Raw genomic sequence first — 25,185 nt, 5'->3', positions numbered from 1 at the left:
AAAGAGTTTTATTTCTCTATTTAATTAGATGGTTACACCCTTAAGCCATGTAATTCTAACTGCAAATCTAACTATAAATCCTTTATCTGTACAGCCTGTGTGAGCTGAACTCATAATGTTGGTTAGCAAACAATTAGTCATATCATTTCAAGGAGTGGAAGAATCCAACAATAACAGTGACCTTTTCTCTGTGCAATGTGGGCTGGCACAGTAACTTTACCTCTGCAGGTAAACAGGCTCTACTGTATTATCTCCCTTTGTTTCCACTGCCAGCTTTGTCTAATAAAACTTTTTTTACCCTGACAGCTGTATTTTGTGCATGCTTTAAATACATTTAAGTTTGGTATGCTGCTAAAAAATAATTTCATCTTGTTCTACTACATTCTTTTTCTGGATTGAAAAACACATCTAGTTTGCTTTTTAAGGGGCCAGGTTTTCATCTTATCTAATTAGTGCCAACAAATAACTAGATTACCATTCCATAGATAATCCCCCTGCACAATGGACTTCTGCTAGCAAAACAGTCACAACAGAGGGTGGAGGGAGGGGGCATATAATGTTAATTTAATTATCTATTCACATGCAACAAACATGGAGGAACTTCAGTTTCCTGTTTGCCCTGTTTAGCTCAAGATATACAAAAAAAAACCTGAATTTGAGCAATAGACCCTAAAATAAACAAGCCTGTTTTAGAAGAGTAAAGGGCAGAGTAAGAGTGCATGATATTTACATATATAGAATGTTTTTCATCTTGTGGTGTTACTGGTTATTTCATGCAAAAATTCTTCTTATTCTTGGTGATGGTTCCCTTTGCTATTAACAGGCCCACTAAGCCAGGAAATCAAAATGTTCTAAATGCATTCATCTATTTCTCTATTTATATCTGCTCTCTCAGGCCCAAATGAGTGTATCTGACATTCAACAGTTCAGAAAGATTGCTTTGCAGTCACATAACCAGAACATAACTACGTTCAGGGGAATTATTTGCCCCCTTTACATGGATTATTTTTTTTATTTAAAAAGATCGCATTAAGGGGGACATTTACTAATCCACGGACGCTCTGGGCGTATTTTCGGCAACTTTTTTGTACCTTGCGACAAAATTTGTGCAACAAAATCGTATTGTTGCGCTAAGTAAGAAAGTTTCGGATTCATTTAAGCTTCGGTATCGTGACTTTCCTTGGGCCAGGTTGGAGCTGCAGAGTGCCATTGATTCCTATGGGATGCGATATTATTGTGACTAATACGATTTTCTTCATAAGCATATTCGTGATATTTGCGATCTTAAGAAATTAACGTATCCAATCCAAATTTATCCCATTCAGGATTCGAACTTGTGTTTTCATGAATGTGCCCCTAGGGTGCACATTTACTAATCCATGAACGTCCGAAAAGCGTCCGAATGCGTTTTTTTCGTAATGATCGGTATTTTGCGATTTTTTCGTAAATTGTCGCAACTTTTTCGTAGCCATTACGACTTGCTCGTAAATTGTCGCAACTTTTTCGTAGCCATTACTACTTGCTCGTAAATTGTTGCGACTTTTTCGTAGCCGTTATACTGAGTACAAAAGTTTCGGAATCATTCAAGCTTCAGTATCGTGACTTTCCTTGGGCCAGGTTGGAGCTGCAGAGTGCCATTGAGCCCTATGGGAGACTTTCCTTGGGCCAGGTTGGAGCTGCAGAGTGCCATTGAGCCCTATGGGAGACTTTCCTTGGGCCAGGTTGGAGCTGCAGAGTGCCATTGAGTCCTATGGGAGGCTTCCAAAATCATGCAAAGTCGCAAAGGTTTGCCCGCCGTTTACGAGCGCTCAATACGAAAAAGTCGCGACAATATACGAGCAAGTCGTAATGGCTATGAAAAAGTTGCGACAATTTCCGAGCAAGACGTAATGGCTACGAAAAAGTCGCCACAATTTACGAAAAATCGCAAAATGTTCGTTTCCAATCCGATTTTCTCCCATTCGGGATTCGGATTCGTGGATTAGTAAATCAGACCCTAAGGGGCTGATTTACTTACCCACGAACGGGTCGAATGGAGTCCGATTGCGTTTTTTTCGTAATGATCGGTATTTTGCGTTTTTTTCGTATGTTTTACGATTTTTTCTGATTCTTTACGAATTTTTCGTTACCAATACGATTTTTGCGTAAAAACGCGAGTTTTCCTATCCATTACGAAAGTTGCGTAAAAAGTTGCGCATTTTTCGTAGCGTTAAAACTTACGCGAAAAGTTGCGCATTTTTCGTAGCGTTAAGTTTTAACGCTACGAAAAAAGCGCAACTTTTCGCGTAAGTTTTAACGCTACGAAAAATGCGCAACTTTTTACGCAACTTTCGTAATGGATACGAAAAACTTGCGTTTTTACGCAAAAATCGTATTGGTAACGAAAAATTCGTACAGAATCCGAAAAAATCGCAAAACATACGAAAAAGTCGCAAAATGTTCGTTTTCAAGTCGAAACTTTTCCAATTCGGGTCGGATTCGTGGGTTAGTAAATCAGCCCCTAAGTGTTGAAATGCACCAAATCCAGGGCTGTTTGTGATTTGGCAATTTCTCAGCACTTTGAGCAAAATTTAGATTTAACTGTGGTACATAGTTGTAATGGTCGATGTAACGTAATCACATTGTAATATGCAAACGAGGGTTCTAATTTAGTTCAGTGTTCAGCAAGTCTTTTGGGGAGGATTTAGTAAGTACTAAAAATGATGGATTGGGCCAGTAGATTCTCTCTGTCTACTGGATAGAGAGAATGGGATTGAGAATCACGGTGAATAACGGTGAATTTATAGTTTTGGGTCAGTATATGGAGACAGCCATGCAATACATTTTTCAAGTGCACCTATACCTCTAGCTACAAACCTGGATGTGTTATGTGTGCATGGTGGTCTAAAACCATATTAATAAACATTTAGTTAAAGCTACCTTTGTATTATCAGCATCCACTGTTTGTCAAATTATTTATTAATGTGTCTGTTTATATTTCTCAGTATTGTACCATATAAAGGAACCCTTCTAACAGATACTATTAAACTGAAAATGCCATGCCAACATTAAAGGGGTAGTTCGCCATTTACTATGGTGAACACTATGCACTGGATTAGGTTTGGGATTTGGTTGAATACCAGTGTTTTGCAGCAGGACTGGGATTTGGGCAAAATCAGGTGCCTGGCTAAACCACATGCAACATTAAAAATCATGTGATGGTCCAATTTAACACTTTCATATGCAAATTAGTGTTCAGACACCGTTGGGAATCATTCATGAAAGATTCAGAAAATAGTGGATTTGGTGCATCCCTAGTGAGGACGGTAGTACTTATGTACGCAGCGCTGTACAGTAGAATACATTAATACAAACAGGGGGTTAATAAGATAATAGATAAATACAAAGTATAACAATAAATACAAATAAATACAAGATAAAGTAACAGTTGCAATAAGTTAAGAGTCAAAGGCACAAGAGGATGGAGGTCCCTGTCCCGTAGAGCTTACAATCTATATGGGAGGGTAACTTACAGACACAAATAGGCAAATATAAGTGCTGTAGGTCACAGTGGGTGACAGTACAATATAAGTGCTGATTCCCAGATCAGGTGCTGGGCGAGTGCTCCAAAAGGTAGTCTTTTAGTTTGGTTTTAAAAAGACTGGGGGAGGATTCTCTCCGGAGGAAATCAGGGAGGGCATTCCAGATGTAAGGAGCAGCAAGGCAGAAGGGTTTGAGGCAGGAAACCGCAGTAGTAGTGGGGGGCGCAGCCAAACGGTTGCTCTGCGAGGAATGAAGGAGTCGGCCAGGGACGTACAGAGACACAAGAGAAGAGATGTAGTGAGGAGCAGAGGAATGGAGGGCTTTGAAAGTTAAGAGAAGAAGTTTGTAGGATATTCTTTGTTTGATAGGAAGCCACGATAAGGCCTTTAGCAGGGGAGGGGCCTGAACTCTCCTGGATGAGAGGAGGAGAATTCTGGCAGCAGTATTTAATATAGACTGTAGGGGGGAAAGATGGGAGTTAGGGAGGCCGGTTAATAGCAGGTTGCAGTAGTCCAGTCGGGATAAGATGAGGGCATGCATGAGCAGCCTAGCTGTTGCAGTAGAGAGAAAGGGACGGATTTTGGCAATATTGCGTAAGAAAAAGTGACAGGTTTTGACAGTGGAGTTAATGTGGTCAGAAAAGGAGAGACTAGAATCAAATATCACCCCCAAACAGCGTGCCGAATTGACAGGGTTGATGAGGGTGCCTTCAATAGAGATAGAAAAGGGGGGGGTAGGACCAGGCTTAGGCGGAAAGATCATTAGTTCTTCTGTAGTTTTTCTGCAGCTTGCAAGCTTAGAAATTAAGGCTGATGCCACACGAGGCGTAGGGCTGATATTTTCGGCAAGCGGAAAAATGCTTGGCGAAAATTCAGCCCTACGCCTGCTACTTGTGCCTGCACCCGAATGAATGGAATACGCTCGGGTGCAGGCACATGTAGCCGATATACGCATGAAAACGCGAGAGAATGCAAAGCTAGTTGTATAACCAACTAGCTGATTATAGTGTGGATAAGTGCATGAGTATGCTTACCATATAGACTTAAAATAAAAAAACTTGCACAAAACGCGTAACACCAAGACGCATGGGGTTTGTATATATAATGATGGATAAAATTGTTTTTTATCCTATTTTTGGAGTGCTTTTTTGTAAGTTTGTTGCAATTCCCCTGTGATACTGGGGCCTTTTTTGCACTTCTTGGCTTATACTTTTGATGTGTGAATATCCCTCAGTAACACTTTTGAATTGCTTACCATACAGGCCAAAAGACAAAAGAGTGTTTAAATGTTTTCAGATGTTTTTTGTGTTATAAATATTTAGAAAGGAATACTAAGGACCCAGAAAGTTTAGGCAAATTTGTGTTTGATTACATTTTAACATATCAACTGGCAAAACATCTATGAATTGCAGTGTTGCTGAGGGGTCAGTTTCTATATACCACATTGTTACACATCTAGTTCTGGTCACTGGCATGCTCACCCTTTAAAAAGAAACGGCATTCCAAGCCTCTCTGACTGTTTCTTTACAAATTGTATTGATACAAGGCATGTAGTGATTCTATGTCTGTAGAATGGTTGTGCATAGGGTTGCATGATGGCAACGTAATCAATAGGAGAAAAGATACAAAGATAACAAGGATAGGAAAGCCAGTATTTTTCCAGAAAATTTGGCATTTTTAGCTGCTCAGGAAAAAGGCTATAGGCTGTATGTGGCCCTACCTGATGTAAATATGGAAGCTAACTGGGGATTGTAAATCAATAACAGAGGTTGGTAATTGACAAAAAGTGGTGTTAAAACAAATTTGTCAAATTGAATTAAAAACATTGTTAATGCCAGAAAACCATTATACAACAGATTCAAAAATCATCTGAACGACAGTTTATCGTTTTTTTACTCCACTTAATACCAACATGTTTTCAATGTTATGTCAAAATGTTGAAGTAACACAATTTCATCAGTTTTGACAGTTGTCTTTGTCATTATTAACTCATTCAAGATGCAAAAACTTAACAGCTGCTCAACCTAACATCAGCAGCTTGATAGACACAGTTTAAATATCTCAATTGCTGGTGCTTCTTTAGATTTTAAATAATCATAATGTAGATATTTAGAAGAATGCTGGACAATAAGTAGTACTCTCATAAGTGTAAAAAATTAAATTAATGTGAATAATCAGTGAGTATGCCTTAAAACCATCATTTCAGATGGCTCGATGTTCAGTACAATCTTTATTTCACACTTCCTCTTAAACTAATCCCAGGCTTACATGTGTTCATTATAATTACATTTAAATTGGATTGCTACGATTATACAACAGATTATCACTTAGAGAAGTTATTAATCCACAGCTTGTGTACAGATAACTAAGTGGGAAAAATGTTTGTTTGGAGATCAGAGAGAGTTAAAAAAAATCCCTATTCCAATATTTTTTTTTCAGCATCTGAAAGTTGAATTAAGAATGTTACTGCCAAATTAATCCAATCTCTCTTTAACAATATTAACACAATCACAATCAAGTTAAAGGGATAGTTTACCTCTAAATTACCATTTAATATGAGATGGTTTGATATTTTAGAAGCTCTCTGGTTGCTAGGTTCTTATTTACCCTAGCAACCAGGCAGTGGTTTAAACAAGATGGGGAATATGAATAGTAGAGGGCCTGCATAGAAAGATAAATAAAAAAAAAAGTAACAATAACAATAAAATTGTAGCCTTACAGACCAAAAGTTTTTGCTCCCTGGTCAGTAACCCTCATTTGAAAGCTGGTAGAGAAGAAAAGCAAATAATTAAAAAACTATAAAAATTAAATAAAAGCATAGAATGGGGCATTCTATAACATAATAAAAGTTAAGTTTTAATAATGCAAAAAAAAAAAACCCCTAGGTTCTGACTGGCACACGGGCCAGGGGAAAGGATAAAAGCTGTTCAAGAAGCCACCTTTCTATTGTTACTAGCCCTCCACTTCTACTTCTGCCAGTGCAGCATGCCCTGGTCAGCATTGTCTAACCTGTACCATTGGCGAACCAACCAATATCCATAGTCCAAAGATAACAGCATCATGCGTCATTTTTATTTGGCAAGCAGCAACCTTACGTGCAAACAGTATGATCCAACAGAACAAGTGGATAAGGTGCTCTGCCCCTGCCTGCACCTCAGCTGCCTCTGCTAAGGAAGTGTAACTCCTTTTTGGCTAGAAAGCACTTTAAACGCCAGGCTATGGTTAGAGCATGGGGCATATTGGGACTCTCTTTCAAAGGAGTGGGCCTTCACTAAGTGGAAGGTTAACTGAACGATGTAGTTGTACTACAACTCCCACTGGTACTGTGTAGTGTGTTAAGTAATAGGATGCCAGGAGCTCTTGCAGATGAACTAATTAACTCTTTATTGTCCAAGACAAATGTTATTAGCACAGGGATCAGTAAATACTCACAGTAATTGAGGTAGAATGGTACAGTGGAGATAGATGTGAGCAACTAGCCAGAAGTCCCAAGGTTAAATACCCTTTACTAGACCGGATCTCTACAGCCAACGGTGGTTCAGGAGTAACTACTAGCCTGATACCTGTGTCTGAACTGTGGTCCCTATAGCAAGGCAGACAGCACCAGGGGTATGCTAAACCCACTAAATTCTCCTTTGCTGGAGCAACAGCTGCTCTTTCTAAATTGCCCTGACTGAGTCACACTCCTAGAGTGTGCTAGGACAGAGTCTAGTCCTGAGACTAACTTAACCTCGTTTACAGGGCCCTGTCCCCAACTTTATTTCAAAAGTATATTGCTTACTGGGGCCTGTGTCTGCACCCAGGCTCAATGGAGGGTTGTACATAGGCGAGCAGACTGGCAGCCAAAGAGGAAGCCACACCTCCTTGCTAGACACTATATGAGGCTGCAAGGGATGTGGACAACCATATGGGCCAATAAAGGATAGGCATATCTATAAACTGCACCAAGGCTTCCACCCAGTAACAAGGGATCTATGTGAAGAGGTAGGGATATCACTCCATAGGGCATTTAACCCTATGGGTCCCTACAGAAGGTAATAGGGGTTTGCTTTCTCTAGAAAAATATACCAGCCTCTGCTCCCTCTACTTAATCCCTGTCAATATTAGCTCCAAAGCCGAACCAACAAGGAACAAACTCTAGGAATGGTCTAGAAAAGATTTGTTTTACAGTCAGCACATCACCCATATGAAAAGTGACTAGGTGAAAGGATCAAATCTTTAAAAAAAACAAACAAACAAACTACTGCTTGGCAAAAAACGACTAATTGAGACAGAATATCTTTTTTTTTTCTAATGGAACATAGACTAGGCGTCGTAAAAAATGCACAGTAAGCTGAGACGTTCCTTGGGGAACAAATAAGCCTCGTAATCAGAAGCCGCCCAGCCGTTCGTAGCGTGACGTCACTGTATAGCCCAAGCAAAGGGGCGTGGTCTAAGGCGGAAGTGTTTGTTCTTGTGTAGCAGATGTATATACCTTGGATCATGATCTTCATACCCCCATAGACCCACCGGGGATCCCTTTCCTGGTGAGTGGTTCTGCGTAGAGATTTTTGGGCTTCAAAAGCTTTGGCTTTTTTTCTGTTGTAAGCTATAATGTTACGGGATATTAATGAGTGTAAACAGGGAGATTGCGTTACGTTGCATTTAGAAGCCCTACTCACAACTAAGGGTGCATAGAATGTTTATGCCTAAAAGTGGGAAGTTTATTAAATATAAATAAAGCAGCGCTCCGACATGCACTTGGCATAATATACAAGGATTCTGTAAAGCAAAGTTTGCCTATTTAGTGTATTTCTCCTAAGAAGCTCTGATATGGCCATATTCCATTACTTTTTTAAAAAAACGTACTCGGCTGTATTAGAGCAGCTAGGATAATAGTTCCTGCCTTTCAGAGCATGAAATCAGTGTCAAGGTTGCCTATTCTGATTTCAGTCAGACTAATTAAGGATTATTATTATTCAGACTTTTTATTTGTATAGAGCCAATATATTCTGCAGAGTTTCCCCAGAAACGTTGCCCCATTCACACCAGGCTAGTAGAACTTACAAGTCCCTATCCCTTATGGAGCCTGTCTGGAAGGTTTTGGGAGAAACGCAGACAAGCACTGAGAGAACATACAAACACCATTCAGATAGGGGCCGGAGTGGAATTAAACCTGGAACCCCAGCGCTTCACTACAGAAATGCTAATCATTGCACTGCCACAAACAACTCAAGCATTATATTTCTGCCTGTGCCAAGTCAGTGTTACATTGCGGTGGTCCTTTTACTTTAGGGTAAACCCTGATGTACTGAGGTGTATCCTGATGCAGCCTTACACCAGGATCTGCATTAACTGGCCATCTTGCACCCCCTGATCTAAAATGTGTGTATCGTGTTCCCTTCCATACTAAGGCATGTAGTTTGTAGGTAAGCTGCTTCTGGAGCCTGGGTGGTTTTCACAGTGAAAAAAGGTGAAAACTTTTGCTTATCACTAAATATGAGACATATTAAGCATAGACTTGCTCTAGGTTAGTTACTCAAAGAAGAATGAAAGGTGTTTGTATATGTTAGTTCTGACTTTTCTGCAGTTCCTCAACAGCCTGGCTGCTCCCTCTCCACCCCCTACCCATCCGACTCCATGTGTCGCAAGGGTAGTAGGATAGTGAAGGAATTTTTTTTGGGAAGGGGCAGATGTGGCAAAGCCTGACAAACAGCGCATCCTGTCTTGGTCATAGTCATCATAAGGCCCGGCGCTGCCTCGACCATACCAGTGCACCTTCCCAATACTGACCCATTTCCCTTGTTTTGAAAAAGCACAGCAGGGTTGGTGGGCATATTGCACCACTTAATTAACCAACAAAACGCATGCACATTTTAAGCCACATCTGCATAGACTCAATTGTTTATGTTCCTGGTGCAAGATCAAAGGAGAAAGGATATTAAGTGGTGTAAAATTAAACCCCACTGCACTGCTCTGATTATTTGGAATGGTCAAGGCAGATGGGGTAGTATTTGGAGGTGCTGTAGTGCAGTTTGACGGTATTGTTAAGAGAGGCCTTCCTCCCATTTTTACTTTAACACTCAGCCTGGGCAAAGTGTGGCAACTTGTCTGCAAAGTGCCTTGTAATTGCTACTCTGTCTCGCTGCGTTAATGTTTTGGGTGTAATGCATCATGCACACCTGATAAAGTAGTATTTCCCCCGTTTGTGGACACTTTTGTGCCTTATGTTTTATTCGCATTGAGCCTGTTATAATCAGTGCTCATAAAGGATGCTGATAGTGTATGTGTACTACTGAGTGGAATCTTGGATCTGGATGCTCCAAGTATGAACTACAATAGAAGAAATGATTAGAGAAAGGGCACTGATGTCTTAAAATTTGTAATATTTTATTCACATGAGTATATGTGCTTTAAAAGGAAATGAAAAGGTGATACACTAGGATGTCAATATGCATCTCCAGTATATAAATCTGGGCAGTGACGAGAAGCATGGGTTTCACACTCAGGACTCAAGGGCCCAGACTTAGGGGAAGTAGACAGAAGAAGTACGTGCCTCTTCTGCCCACCCCTAGGAAGCCGCAAGGTCACAGGTGGGGAGAGCAGGCGGAAGAGCTCAACTCTAACCCGCCCGCGAATAGCAAATGGTGTGCCAAGGTCGTTCCAAACTCGCCAGACCTGCAGGTAAACCCCATGGGCCTCGCGGGTATCAGGCCGGCCCTCACATCACTATTGCAATAGAAATCATAAAAAGCATTGGAATCTTTACTGTCAGTTTGATCCAATTTGTGCTGTCAAGTTTTAATTCCAACAAGTTTTAATTCTAATTCAGACAGGCTGAAAGTTCTAGCTATCGCACTTCAAACGAGGATGACCAGATCAACTGAAAATTCAGGAACACGTCTAACAAATCCATGTAGCAGAACTGAACTGATTGTAGTTTATTTTAAATCCTGAATTTTCAAGTTATCTGTCCACCCTACTCTAAATTCACTATGATTCACTGATTAGTGAATCCAATTGTACCCTATATATAATGTGAGTAGACGGATATAGTTGATGGATTATCATTAAAACTTCATGGGTGGGTCATTTACTAAGAGCAAGGCAGGGTAAAAAGTTATAATAAATGGTGCAGACCACTTTGGAGAATGTAGTACAAAGACCTGCACATCTCCCATGAATGCAGCAATGTCTGTGTTTGGCAGTTAAATATTCACGGGAATCAAGAGGGGTTTGACATAGGCATATACTTGGACACCCCTTAGGTTGGGCTTCATTCAGATGTGCAGGTTAGGATAATTAATGGACACAAGGCGTACAGGGAGCCCTGTACTAATATTTAGTACAGGGCTGCCTTGCTCTAGACTGCACTGTGCTCTGCAGTTTGCACTTGATGTTTAAATCTAGCACAAGATTGCAGAAACTGGGCACAGGAGATGGTGCATAGGCCTTAAGTGGTGAATTTTTGCACCCCTTAGTGGGCAGTGGAAAATAAATGAGTAATAATTTTTGCAATTATATATATTATATAATAATGAATAATATATTATATATATTATTCATTATTAAAACTGTAATTTTGACGTTTTTGTGAAACTTATATATTCGAGTATAAACCGAGGGTGTCTTTTTAATCCCATTTTTGGAGCTGCTCTGAGCCCTCTACCAAAAGATAAAACATGTGTATCAGACTTCCTTCTCAGAATAATCCTTCAGGGCACAGCACAGTCTGCTAAGTCTCTCCCTCTCCCCCTCCCTTCTTTGTCCTCCCACCCCCTCTATGCTGTAATCTGAGCTACCAGCAGCCAAGAGCTGCACCACAGAAGTTACCGAGACCAAGCAAAAATGGCAGCAGCTATCTTAAGCAAACAGAGGGAGCTTCTAGGGCTGTTTAGGTATGGTAAAGCTTTCTGCAGAATAAATATAGCGTTCTAGTGAGGGTTATTGTGGCTACTGTATTGGGAAGGAACTACATTAGTAGCTTTACTTCTCCTTTAATGTATTTGAAGCTGAGTGACCCAAACAGAACCAGGCTCCTAATTCACTTCTATTGCATGTTGGTGACAAAGATAAATCTGCCAGTTCCCTTGGTCAGTTAATCTGTATAAATGGCTCATCAGACGATTACAGGAGACTAATCTCGAACACTTTTTTGTTTAATATTCAGGATCTCTGGGGGCGAGTGAACAAAGGGCCTTGATTTGAGAAGGTGACCTCAAACAAGATGGTGTGTGAGTTCTTTCTGCTGTCCTCCATCTGGTTCGTTGTGGTCATCTTTTGGATGGAGACAATCAGTATGTGGTTGTTCCTGTGCCATTTATTCCAAGACAGAGCAATGTATCAGTGGGGAGAAAGGTTTGTTCCAAAGATTTATGCTTTCTGAACCTGCAGGAAAAGTGACTTGGGAAAGAGAGTTAAAAATACACTATTAGACCTACTGCTTATATTAATAAAGCTCCTTTGTGTTCTCTCACCAGGATTTACATCACCCATCCTGACCAGATCATGTACATAATTATTACGTGAGTAAAAGAAGTGAATAAGCAGATATTTTTACACAGTACAAATAATATATCTGTGTGTTTTAGTTTCTATATTTTACATTTTAAACAGTAAGGCATAGAATGGTATGGTCAATGAGAGGATCACTTGTTTAAACATCAGATTTTACTGGACTTTTAGGAAAACAATTTTATAAAGAGATACTGAGACTAATTTACTAATATAGGTGAAATGCCTGAAAAAACAAGTAACTAAAATCTACTGTTTTTTGAAAATGTAAAAATGTATGTACTTGCAAGTAATAAAGTAGTAATTAACGCTGGGCCTGGTTATGTGCATTAGTCAGTCTCTATTCTGTGTAAGAGTTATAATTGCACTAATACAATTATTCATAGAAAACAATCAGAAAATAGATTTGAAAAGTCTAAGGCAAGTTAGAAAATTAATTCAAATATCTGGTTGCTATGGGTAACTGTAGTGGTGCTATTTAGATTAGTCTTTGCTAGTTTTCATTCTTCCATCTTTTAATGACCAATATAGTAGTAGGCATATACCGCCATTCCTAAATTGCATATGAATTCCACTCAATCTTTGTATGTATGTATAACTTTATTTATAAAGCGCTGCTTATGTACGCAGCACTGTACAGTAGAATACATTAATATAAACGGGTATTAAAATAGATAAATACAAAGTATTACAATAAGCACAAATAAATACAAGATACAGTTGCAATAAGTTAAGAGTCAAAGACACAAGAGGATGGAGGTCCCTGCCCCGTAGAGCTTACAATCTATATGGGAGGGTAACTTACAGACACAAGAAGGCAAATATAAGCGCTGTAAGTCACAGTGGGTGACACTACAATATAAGTGTTAGTTCCCAGATCAGGTGCTGGGCGAGTGCTCCAAAACATAGTCTTTTAGTTTGGTTTTAAAAAGACTGAGGGAGGATTCTCTCCGGAGGAAATCAGGGAGGGCATTCCAAATGTAAGGGGCAGCAAGGCAGAAAGGTTTAAGGCGGGAAACCGCAGTAGTAGTGGGGGGGCGCAACCAAACGATTGCTCTGCGAGGAATGAAGGAGTTGGCCAGGAACATACGGAGACACAAGAGAAGAGATGTAGTGAGGAGCAGACGAATGGAGGGCTTTGAAGGTTAAGAGAAAGAGTTTGTAAGATATTCTTTGTTTAATAGGAAGCCACGATGAGGACTTTAGCAGGGGAAGGGCCTGAACTCTCCTGGATGAGAGGAGGAGAATTCTGGCAGCAGTATTTAATACAGACTAGGGGGGAAAGATGGGAGTTAGGGAGGCCGATTAGTAGCAGGTTACAGTAGTCAAGTTGGGATAGGATGAGAGCATGCATGAGCAGCCTAGCTGTTGCAGTAGAGAGAAAGGGACAGATTTTGGCAATATTGCGCAGGAAAAAGTGACAGGTTTTGACAGTGGTGTTAATATGGTCAGAGAAGGAGAGACAGGAGTCAAAGATCACCCCCAAACAATGCGCCGAGTCGACTGGGTTGATGAGGGTGCCATCAATAGAGATAGAAAAGAGGGGGGGGGGGGGGTGTAAGACCAGGCTTAGGCGGAAAGATCATTAGTTCAGTTTTTGTTAGGTTCAGTTTGAGGTGGCGTTGGTTCATCCAATTAGAGATGGCCAGGAGGCAGTTAGAGATTTGAGTCTCCGTTTCGACTGTTAACGAAGGGGTCGAAAAGTAAATTTGGGTATACAGATACAGATGATATTTAAAACCAAATGAACGGATAAGCTCTCCCAAAGACAGCATGTAAAGGGAGAACAACAATGGCCCAAGTACAGAGCCTTGGGGTCCCTCCACATTGAGAGGAACTGGAGATGCAATGTACAATACAGCAGTGAGATTCCTCTACAAACACACAGCCCAAGCAGTACATTATTATGGATTTCCTTCACCCCAGCACTACATGATGCAGAGGTATGAATTCCACTGTGCCCTTACCACATAGACATCAAGATTCTGCCACATATTCCCCTCCATTCTATAATTTTAAGGCAGAGCTGCAGTTTCCCTCTGGTCCCCCAAGCAGTGCAAAAAAATGAATTCACGCAGTGCAGCATGTATAGATGTAGCTCAATGTAGAGTTTTTTCTCACATTGTGCAACAGTTTGTTTCCCCTTAGTCTGTCCTTGCGGTGCAGTAGAATGTGTAACTTATTTATAAACACTGGGCACGTGCACCTGGGCAGTAACCCATGGCAAACAATATTTTTTTTGCTTTTATTGTGTTATTGCAGATGACTTCACAAATCACTGGTTGCTGTGCGTTACTGACAATGCAAATGTGCCCAGTGTTTATAAACGTGCCCCCTGTGGCACTGTTTCATTCCTTACTGGTACAATACATCACTACAGAAGCCCATTCAGGGCTGTGGAGTCGGAGTCGAGAGGAGTCTGAGGCAATTTTGGGTACCTGGAGTCGGCAAAAAATGAACCGACTCCGACTCCTACTAAATTTAAATGGGAATAAAAAATAAAAAAATAAAGCAAGTTTAAATGTCCCAATTCACAAACAGTCATAATTAATTACTTCTCTGCTATAAGAATAAAGCCCAATGCACGCAGTGCATAAACGAACACGTTGAATGACCATGAAGCTTTTCTTTGACTGTATGCTTCACTAAATGGGACGTAACGCAGTTAAGGTGCGGCAGCTCCACTGCGTCATGTTCCTCTGTTACAGGGAACACTATGCCCACTGTGAACCTTGCCTAACTCTCACTGATAACTAATTAAGTAATAAAATTTGCAGGACTAGAAATACTTGTATACGTGCTTTAATTGGGCAATACAGTAGAGTGTTGGCTTCCTAGCCAGTAGTTCTGTGGTTAAATGACATGTATGTCTCCTTCCTTTCCTTCAATGAATGTATAAAATACATTAGCATATTAAAAACAGAGGAGTCGGAGTTGGAAGTATCAGAAACTGAGGAGTCGGAGAATTTATCTACCGACTCCACAGCCCTGCTTTCACTAACCACTTTGTGGTGCAGTGGCATTTAGATCATGCACCTAAGGGTTTCAGGACTGATTTGATATACCAAGCACTTTCAGTATAAAGGGATGGTCATAAAACTATGTGTATGAGTATGTATGAATGTATTAGGAGTATGTATATGAATTAGTATTAAAGGAGCAGTTCGGTGTAAAAATTAAAATGGGCAAAATAGACTGCATAAAATAAAAAAAAAAATTCAATATAGTTAGTTAGACAAAAGTGTAATCTATATGGGATAGAGTGGGATATCTAACATTATGGCCAGAACACTATTTCCTCCTTTACAGCTCTCTAAGCAGTCAGTAACCAATTAGTGAATTAAGGGGAGGGGGGCCATGTGAGACATAACATTAACATAACATTAGTTTGATTTGAATCTGACCTGCATGCTCACAAACTGAGCAGTTATGTCCCATGTGCCCCCACCCCCCCTAAAGTCACTAAGAGGTTAGAGAGCAGAAAGTAGTTTTCTGGCTACTTTTTAGACATCTCACTCCAGCCTTTATATATTACATTTTTGCCTAAATATATTGCAATTATTTTTTATTTTGTGCAGTCTATCCATTTAACCCAGTTTCATTTTTACACTGAACTGTTCCTTTAAGAATGCACCTTAGTTACCTATTCATACATTTTTGTTATAGAAAATCCCTATATGCTGCGATATATAGTTGTGAAATGGCTGCAAGTTGGACATCCCAAATTTATTAATGGAGCAGTATTCTATAGTAATTATTCTTTATGAGTTATATGATTATAAAAGACATGTAATTTATTTTAATATTATTTTGTCTTTAACAGAGTTGACTCTTTGAGGTAGCCCTATACTTCACTGGCGCTGACTGGATTATTTTCCAAATGCTTGAAGAGAAGGGCGGTGGACTGAATTTTGCCAAGGGACAGGAAGGGATGAAAGTGCCATTTTAAATTAAAAAACATAGTATTTTGAAAATCTTTTTAATGATGTTATAAAAGTAAATTTGGGTGAAATATACGAGACACCCCTGACCAGTGTGGAAGATAATGTTCTGCCTGTGAAATTCTTTTTTATATATTGGTAAGACTTTTGGATGGTCAGCAAGCTTATAGAAAGAAAAACTGCCTGGTAAATTCAATGTAGGGCTGTTGCTGCTTCAGCTTTTAAGGTCCGTGTCTGGCTATTAGTTGGACTCCCACCAGTGTTCCGTGGAATGCACTATCCGTAAAGGAAGCCTTAAAATGTCACTGTTATTTTCTGAGTGCCATATGGAATCTGTGGATACAGTGGCTGGAATGGTACTCTGGAATCTGCCATACTGAAAATCAATCAAACCTATATCTTTTCAAGTTTTTATTACAGTATGTTGTAATTTTTAAACCATTTGTAGTTTTTATGTGTTTGAATATATTTTAAAAATAAATCTTATTTTCATTTAAAAAGTATGAATGATTTTTATTGGAAATTTTATAATATATGTTTACATACCAGGTCATCTGTATGTGTATACAGTATATCTTTATCCTTCACATTTAGGCACAGCCAGACTGCTGAAGGCAACGAAAAACTCACCAGCACTCCCTGGTTCCTCCAAAAAAAACTTTCGCCTGGTGCACAGTATCAAAAGGGAATGGCACCCTCCAATCCAAATTCAAACAACATAGATGCTGGCACAGCAAGGCAGTTATAAGCAGGAAAAACATGCAGGTGCCAGCCTTAATGTGAAGGAACACTTGAAGATATCAAGTTATATATTTTGAAAAGTGGTTTGATAGAGGGTGTGATGGAGACTGAGGCCATCTTTGTCAAATCAGACTTTTACCTCTAGTTTCACAGCTATTCACTTTTCCAGTAGTGTAACTCAATGCTGGTAATGGTATTACACTTTTCTCTAGTACGGCCCTTCCTGTCAGTGCAGACGCCATGGGGTTAAGTATTCCCTTCCGGAGGCAGGACAGAAGAAAAAGAAACTTCCAGCTCCACCCCCTCCCTATAAACTGGTGCTCCTCCTTTCCCCTTCAGTTTTTTTCTTCTGTCCTGCTAGGAGGTTAGGACAGGACTTATTCTTAATTTTTTTTTTTTTTTTTCTTTTTTCCCTATTCTGGGAATTTCCTATGGTCATCTGCACACCTCAGGTCTGCAGATTACAAATCAGGCAACGGTACTATTGGGGGCAACCAGGGCTTCCAGCCACACCACAGGTCTGGCCAGCCATACAAGAACGAGCACCACGGGGTTGCAACCATCTCACAGAGATTGGACAACCCCCCCGACCCCCCCTCCAGCACCGCCACAGGCCCTACTTGAGCACAGACGGCAGCACCAGAACCACACAATTTCGCGCCGATTACGCGCTCTCCAGGAAGCGCAGCACAGTCACAGGCGCGCGCGTCACACAGTGCACGCAAGTACGTGCTGACGCGCATGCGCGCTGACGCACGAACGTGCCGGCGCACGTACGCGCCGACGCATACGCCTCACAGGACGCAGGCACCGGGTCTCACAGCGCGCCGCCATTACACTGGCGCCGCAGATTCAGGCGCCTTATCCTTTGTTTTATTCTGCCTCAGCAGACTACCCAACGGAGCACACCCAGCTGATCATAAAAGGTACCTAAGTATATAAGTACCTGTTCTACCATACTGAATCATTACTCCAGTTAGCCAGATGGAGCCTGACAATACTCTAGACGAGCTCAGAAAGGATATGCCCAGTACTACACCTAACCCAAGAGCTAGGAAATCTACTGACAAAAGGGCTACAAACCAGTTCAAAAAATGCAGAACCTGTAAACACACATTACGTAAGGGGGAACAGGGAGAGTGCAGGGATTGTGCAGAACCACCAATACCTGCTCCATTATTATCCCCTCATCCTGATATGGCACACAACACGGTGAATCCCCAGGAGGGCACTAATCAGGCCCCAACCACACAGCCTCCTATTACACCTGAACCGGACAGGGAGGCCATGCCATCTACATCTGCAAAACCGCCACAACTGGAAGATTTATTCGACTGGATAAAATCCACCATACAATCCACTATTACACAGTCCACCACACGCCCTAGGAAACGCAAAGCACATGTCTTACTGGACACCAACTCCTCAGACACGGAGATCAGTGACCCAGACAGTGAACCAGAATTGGGCGAAATATCAGACAGTGACACTGATACTGACGACTCAGGAAGAGATCAGCACTACCATCCCATCGCAGGTCCTGACACTGCCAAACGACTACTACGTGACATGCTAACTACATTAGAGATCAAGGATGAAAGAGCAACCGCATCCAAAGCCGATAGAGTTCTGGGGATACAGCCCAAAAAGGCCAGAACATTCCCTGTCTTCAAATCCATCTCCCAGCTAATTGAGAATGAATGGACAAAACCAGACCACCGCCTTACCCTGACTCAACGGTTCCTTACTACATATCCCATTCCGGAAGAACAACAAAAGATCTGGGATAAAGCACCCAGAGTCGATTCTGCAGTCGCCCGCCTATCCAAAAACACTGCATTACCTACGGAAGAGGCCGCCTTTAAGGAACCCATGGATAAGAAAATGGAGGTGGCTCTCAGAAAGGGTTTCACACACGCCACGGCAATACTACGACCAGCAGTGGCATCAGCGGGTTTGGCGAGAACAGCGAAATTCTGGTGCCAAGAGTTAAGCAAGCACCCACCATCTTCGCCACAGGCACTACAAGAAGCATTAGAGCAAATCAGTGCCTCACTAGCCTTCTTATCGGATGCAGCCATGGACACAGTGAGGTTAGCAGCCAAGACCAGCATGGACACGGTGATAGCCAGACGAGCCTTGTGGCTACGCCACTGGTCCGGAGACACGGCCTCCAAGTCTAAACTCCTCAATCTCAAATTCACAGGAGACACGCTGTTCGGACCCGATCTGAAACAGATAATTTCAGATGTATCTGGGGGCAAAAGCTCCTTCTTACCTTCAGGCAAAAAGACCAGACCTGAATCCACTAGCAGACCCTATAATAGGCAATGGAACAACCAAGGACGTTCCTTTCGTCCCTTTCGCACCTCATCCTTCCGAACATCACAAGGTAGCGGTGACACAAGGAAAGGCAGACCATCCTGGGCCCAACAACACAAACAAAACAGGAAACCAGGGCCCTCAAAGCCCACCTCAACATGACTGCACACCAAACGTAGAGAGGGTAGGCGGCCGCCTTCAACAATTCGTATCGACCTGGCAAGCCCACATACAGGACAACTGGGTACTATCGATCATCAAAGACGGTTACAGAATTCCATTCAACAACCTACCCCCTCGCACGTTCACACGTTCATCCACTCCAAGAAACCCAATCAGACAACTTGCTCTCACAAACATCGTAAGGGAACTCCGGACCAACAATGTCATCTCTCCAGTGCCCTGGCCGGAGCGCTACACGGGATTCTATTCAAATTTATTCTTGGTGGAGAAAAAGGATGGTACTTTCCGACCAGTCCTAAATCTCAAGCCGTTGAACCCGTTCATATCCACACAACGGTTCCGCATGGAATCCCTGCGATCAGTAAGCATGTCCATGACACCACAGTGCTTCATGACGACGGTGGACCTACAGGACGCATACCTACATGTCCCCATCAAGGAAAACTCCCAGAGGTACCTGAGGTTCAACGTCCAGGGGGAGCACTACCAATTCAGAGCCCTACCCTTCGGCCTCTGTACAGCACCCAGAGTCTTCACAAAAGTACTCAGCCCGGTCGTTGCTCACCTCAGACGCATGGGGATAGCACTCACCCCATACCTGGACGACATTCTAATTCGTTCACACTCCTACCAACAGGCCTCGACCGATACACAGACCTGCATAACAACCCTGTCACAACACGGCTGGGTGGTGAATTACAAAAAGAGTCAATTAACTCCAACCCAGCGCATCCAATTCCTGGGAATGTGGTTCGACTCCGCAACTCAGACCATATCACTAACAACGGAGAAAATTCAGAGAATAACCTCTACAGCTCAGGACTTATACCAACAGAACTCAACAACGGCAGAGGTATGCCTCAAACTCTTGGGCTACATGGCGGCAGCCCTGGAAGCACTACCGTTCGGACGCTTCCATATGAGATACTTCCAGAACCACTTCCTAAGATACTGGAACAAGGACTACTCGAACCTCTCCCAAACAATTCCTATGACCAAATTGGTCCGTCAATCTCTCAAGTGGTGGACCTGCCCTCACAACCTAAACACGGGCAGGAAATGGGCTGTACCACCATGGACAGTCATCACCACGGATGCAAGCCTCAAGGGCTGGGGGGCGATCTTCCCACCACATACTTGCCAAGGGACGTGGACGGCAGACGAGGCACGGCTACCAATCAATATCCTAGAGATCAGAGCTATCCGAAACGCCATCTACCATTGGTCACAGCGGCTCACAGGCCGACCCCTTCGCATACAGTCGGACAATGCCACAGCAGTAGCCTACCTAAACAAACAGGGAGGCACTCGCAGCAGCCAAGCCATGCAGGAGGTATCCCTAATACTCAGCTGGGCAGAATCGCACGTTCCAGCGATATCAGCAGTGTTCATACCCGGCGTCCAGAACTGGGAAGCGGATTATCTCAGTCGCCAACGGATAGATCAGGGAGAGTGGGCACTGCACCCAGATGTATTCGACCAGATAGTGGCCAGGTGGGGACGTCCGGACATAGACATGCTAGCGTCCAGGCGCAACTTCAAGGTTCCTACGTACTGCGCCAGGTCACAGGACCCGGGGGCGTCGTACGTGGATGCATTAGTCATACCGTGGACTTTCAACAAAGTCTATGCTTTCCCCCCACTGGCTCTCTTACCACGGATAATTCGCAAGATCCAACAAGAACACACATTGACAATCTTAATTGCTCCAGACTGGCCCAGACGGACCTGGTATGCAGACCTGGTAACAATGTCGGTAGCTCCACCATGGCGGCTACCTATCAGGCCAGACTTGTTAACCCAAGGCCCAATCAACCACGACAACCCGACAATATTACATTTAACGGCCTGGCTGTTGAAACCGACCTATGGCGCGCAAAGGGTTTCTCCACACCGGCCATCGAGATCCTATTGAAAGCCAGGAAGCCCACCACAACAAAGGCTTATTACAGAACTTGGAAAACCTTTATGGATTACTGTGCCTCAACGCACACACCATGGAAGCAAGCCTCCACACAGACAATCATAGAATTCCTGGCTAAGGGTTTTCATCTAGGCCTCTCTCTAGCCACCCTCAAATCTCAGATCTCCGCTCTTTCCCTTTTACTCCAACACCAGTGGGCAAGGGAACCAGACGTACTTCAGTTCCTACAGGGTGTAGGTAGAGCCAGACCTCCATACAGGGACCCCACTCCACCTTGGGACCTCAATGTGGTTCTAACAGCGTTACAAGGGCCCCCCTTTGAACCATTGGGTTCTTGTAATTTAAAATTCCTTACCTGGAAAATAGCTTTCCTGATAGCAATTACATCAGCAAAGCGGGTTTCTGACATAGCGGCCCTATCACACAAAGAGCCCTGGCTAATCATACACCAAGACAGAGCAGTCTTTAGAACAATTCCATCCTTCACACCGAAGGTGGTTTCCCACTTTCATATCAACGAGGAAATCAACCTTCCCTCTCTATGCCCACGACCTACTAATACGAAGGAAAAGACCCTTCACAAATTAGACGTAGTCAGGGCAATAAAATTCTATTTGGACAGGTCCAAACACTACAGAAAAGCGGATGCCTTTCTGGTTACATACGGGGCGAACAAAGGTTCCCCAGCATCCAAACGTACTATAGCCAGATGGCTGGTCAGTACAATAAACTATGCATATGAGCTCAGGAAACAGCCCAAACCATTTAGTGTCAGAGCACACTCCACCAGAGCAATCAGCACCTCATGGGCACTATATAATTCTGCCACACCAGAGCAAATCTGTAAGGCAGCCACGTGGGCATCACTATCCACGTTCACTAAGTTTTATAGACTCCAAGTCTTCCACTCTGCACCAGCAGCCTTTGGCAGGAAAGTCCTGCAAGCAGCAGTGCGGCACTAGAACAAGTCAAACTATACCCACCCTAGTTATGGGACAGCTTTAGGACGTCCCCATGGCGTCTGCACTGACAGGAAGGGCCGTACTAGAGAAAGGAGGATTTTTAACTTACCGGAAAATCCTTTTCTAGACGGCCCGTACTGTCAGTGCAGTAAGCCCCACCCTTAGGTTAACTCAGTTCAGTTCAGGTTATGCTAGTTAAACATGTTCTCAGTTATCACTTCTGGCTCCTCTCTTCTTATTCCTATACTCCTCTCTATCTACTCCTCCTAACTTGACTATTATAAGAAAACTGAAGGGGAAAGGAGGAGCACCAGTTTATAGGGAGGGGGTGGAGCTGGAAGTTTCTTTTTCTTCTGTCCTGCCTCCGGAAGGGAATACTTAACCCCATGGCGTCTGCACTGACAGTACGGGCCGTCTAGAAAAGGATTTTCCGGTAAGTTAAAAATCCTCCTTAGACTTAAAATGCAAGGGAATTCCTTAGCACGCACTTAAACTAAAAAAAAAAATACAGATATGAGATCCGTTATCCAGAATGCTCGGGACCAAGGGTTTTGTGGATAAGGAGTCTTTCCCTTACTTGGATCTTCATACCTTAAGTCTACTAAAAAAAATCAATAAAATGTTGATTAAACCCAATAGGATTGTTTCGCATCCAAGAAGGAACAATAATATATTAGTTGGGATCAATTACAAGGTAATGTTTTATTATTACAGAAAAAAAGGAAAACAATTTGAAAAATCTGATTTGATAAAAATGGAGTCTATGGGAGACTGGCTTTCGGTAATTCGGAGCATTCTTGATAACAAGTTTCCAGATAACAGATCCCATACCTGTACTTGGATGACTGATGAAACACTGGTCATTTTGCCCGTTTTTGTTTTTGCCTGTTCTGTGGGGGTCAGGAAGTGCTAAAGTGCAACTGACTTCATATTCTTGTTTAGTGACAGGAATAAAAATGTACACGACAGCAGCCAGTCTTCCAATAAAATTAATACTTTATTTGCTCAGCTTTAAAAACATCAGAGCCCTAATGTTTTACTTGCTTGAGGTTACACCACCCTTAGGGCCGCGACAAATCTCTGTTGTCACAGGCCACTAATCTCCCCGCAATGCCATCCCATGGGATAGAATGTAAATCGACCGGTGGGATGGCAAATTGCGGCGCTGCGTATGCTATCCCAACGGCGATTTACATTCTAGCCGGTGGGATGGCGACTAATCTCCCCGTGTGTCACGGCCCTTAATCATAAACACGCATAAGGCATTAGGGCTTTGATGTTTTTAACACTGAGCACATAAGGTATTTATTTTATAAAAAGATTGGCTGCTATCCTGTACATAAAGTTGAGAACCTTTAGGACTTTGCAGTCTCTTTAGTTTTTAAATTATATGGTTAATACATGTTCTTAATTAAAACAACAGGCAAAAAGTGCGTGCAGCACAAGCAATGTTTATTAAGCTTATGTTGAAAAGGGTTTAAACTGTCACTTAAAGAAGGATATTAATGAGCTAAACAGATTGTAGAGATGTGCAACTAGACTGGTAGAAGAATTAAACTATAAGGAAAGGCTACAAAAGTAGGGCTTGTTTTTACTGGAGAAAAAGTGCTTGTGATGGAACATGCTTACGCTTTACATAAGAGGGCATTACATACAGATTTTTTTCCCCCTTTTATGACTTCAGGAACTGAACTTTCATTAGAGGCAGAGAGGCTTTGGAATACACTGCCAGGTGATGTAATGCAAGATACTATTAATGCCTTTAAAGGAGAAAGAAAGGTAAAAACTTTGCAAATAAATGCTGCACTGACTTCTCTGTGAAAAGATTTCTTGTGCTTGTAATTCATGTGCCAGAGACACACAGCTCTGTTGTCTCCTCTCTCCTGCTCCCCCCTCTTAGGAATGTGAGCCAATCAGCAGGAAGCCGACTCATAGTCTAACTGAGCATGTACACTTGGTCTGGGAGTCTGGACAGGAGCAAAGCATTATGGGAACTTTCTTTATATTCCCTGTGGAACTGCAGCTGTAGCTGCAACTGCAGTTGTAACAACATTGCATCCACTTTCTTCCCTGTCATTTCCCCATGCGTTAATAGAGTCCCAATTTGTAGCAGTGTGCCATTCTGTTTGTTACCATGAGAACACAAAACGTAATCACTCATTAGCTAGACGCATTCAAAAGCTAGGTGGGTTAATAATCACGTTGGAATTCTGCATGTGACTATTGTGCCAATAGGAAAACTCAAGCCTGCAGCATCAGCCAAGTCTGTATGTATGTATATTTTTATTTATAAAGAGATACTTATGTACGCAGCGCTGTACAGTAGAATACATTAATACAAACAGGGGGTTAATAAGATAATAGATAAATACAAAGTATAACAATAGATACAAATACAAGATACAGTTACAATAAGTTAAGAGTCAAAGACACAAGAGGATGGAGGTCCCTGCCCCGTAGAGCTTACAATCTATATGTATATGCCATAAAACTGTTTGGTAGGAAAAACAAGTGATTGCATGAAGACTGAAGCACAGCGCAGGGCTGCAAGTATAAATAGGACCTATATATACATTGACAAAAATGCTGAATGCTTGACTTTCTTTCTCCTTTAAAGGACAAGAAAAAGTCAAAATCTATTAAGCACACTATTAAATAGTACTACTATTGCTGTGTAAAAACGCTATATTTCTGGATTGCCTAATGAAAGATTTACAGCATATATGTCAAACACAAGGCCCGGGGGCCAAATCTGGCCCGCTTGGCTATTTTATGTGGCCCTTGGTGAGTGTGTCTGACCATCCAGCATAATCAATTTCCATTCTCCTCACATAGTAACTAAAAAAATTCAGCCCGCAACTTAGCCTGTTTTAGATTTCGGCCCCCCTATGTGATTAAGTTTGACACCCCTGATTTACAGAGATACACATACTAGAACCTACATACTTGTTTCATTGAACGGCGCCGCCATCTTGTCCAGCATGTCAGTATGGGCTATTCCTGAAAAGCACAAGCCAGCCCCCCTCCCCCATCTGCTCACAAACAGCTGACAGCAAAGTGAGTGCATTTAAATGAAAGGCAACCAGCAGAGACTTTCT

General features: G+C 42.2%; 1 long non-coding RNA gene across 1 annotated transcript; it reads left to right on the top strand.

The window, feature by feature from the left end:
* The first annotated feature begins 7,896 nt into the window (after nt 1-7,896).
* LOC100488529 lies at nt 7,897-16,455 on the top strand. Its single transcript, XR_001171669.3, has 4 exons — nt 7,897-8,047; nt 11,671-11,858; nt 11,981-12,025; nt 15,838-16,455. It is a non-coding gene; the product is annotated as an uncharacterized LOC100488529 (long non-coding RNA).
* The last annotated feature ends 8,730 nt before the right edge of the window (nt 16,456-25,185 follow it).

The sequence above is a fragment of the Xenopus tropicalis genome, chromosome 8 (genome assembly GCF_000004195.4).
Source record: "Xenopus tropicalis strain Nigerian chromosome 8, UCB_Xtro_10.0, whole genome shotgun sequence".
In the NCBI taxonomy this organism is placed as follows: domain Eukaryota; kingdom Metazoa; phylum Chordata; class Amphibia; order Anura; family Pipidae; genus Xenopus; species Xenopus tropicalis.
This window is presented reverse-complemented; position numbering and strand designations above follow the sequence as displayed.